The sequence below is a fragment of the Schistocerca piceifrons genome, chromosome 1 (genome assembly GCF_021461385.2).
Source record: "Schistocerca piceifrons isolate TAMUIC-IGC-003096 chromosome 1, iqSchPice1.1, whole genome shotgun sequence".
Taxonomy (NCBI): Eukaryota; Metazoa; Arthropoda; class Insecta; order Orthoptera; family Acrididae; genus Schistocerca; species Schistocerca piceifrons.
In genome coordinates, this window is record NC_060138.1 from 693825226 (window position 1) to 693826250 (window position 1025).

Here is a 1025-nt window from a genome sequence, read left to right on the forward strand (position 1 = left end):
CCCAACATTAGTAAATCAACAACTATAAAATAATAAAAGTATCTAATTCTATACACGAAGTTCTCCTGTACGCTCTAAAACCCTTCCTGGATACTTATTTGCAATCCCAAATTTTCCTTTGCCTTTCCTCTTCATGCCTTTCACGAAAATATTAATAAAGTCAGTACATTGAACATTATTTCAGTTTATTTGTAGTTTAAGTAACGTAATTATTAAAAATAAAAGCCGTTTACACACGGAAACTGGAAGCCACGAACCTCGGATTACTGTTTCATACTCTTTACGCTGCGGCAAACGCTGCCTGGAATGCAGGCTAACGTAAATGGCTCGTGCTTCCCCCGAACTGCGTCATAAATGCAAGTTTTTCTGAACGCTCGGCCATGTGGAGCTCCCATTTCTCTGACTTTCATTTCCGGCCAAGCCATTCATGTATTATAAATTTTAGGCGAAATCGGTGGCGACAAATACGCGCGGTCTACATGTGACACTACTTGAAAACTGACATGGTTTTATCCAGGCATGTCAAAGCCAAAGATTCATAAGACATAAGCTGATTCTTTGTTCGCCCGGCTGGTGCAGCTTTCTTACCAAGTCAGGGAATCATGCGCGTTTCATGATTAAGGTTCCGCTACAGTGCTATAAACCCACTGTACACACCGACTCTTTGATCTTCCAGTATTTAAAATTTCGTAGGTCCCACCGAGATTTGAACTCGGATCGCTGGATTCAAAGTCCAGAGTGCTAACCATTACACCATGGGACCTGCTTATGCTGTGGCTACTTGCATAGCTGTTGTTACCGTGCATTTGAAGTGAAGGCCCAAGCCTATGTGGCCTAAGTACTGGTCTGTCACAATATCTCCTCATAGCGTCTGATAAAAGACTAGTAAATCGCGCTTATGCGCGAAAAGCGAAGATCGTGAAAAAACGTACAAAGTTCATCCGTGCTGCGTTTGTTAAATATGCTTTACAAAGTCTTGGAATGCAACTCGATTTTCATTCTGAATAGCTTCCGACTTTAACAGT

General features: G+C 41.6%; 1 non-coding gene across 1 annotated transcript; it reads right to left on the reverse strand.

The window, feature by feature from the left end:
• Positions 1-691: 691 nt before the first annotated feature.
• Positions 692-763, reverse strand: Trnaq-uug. The gene has a single exon. It is a non-coding gene; the product is annotated as a tRNA-Gln (tRNA).
• Positions 764-1025: the final 262 nt, after the last annotated feature.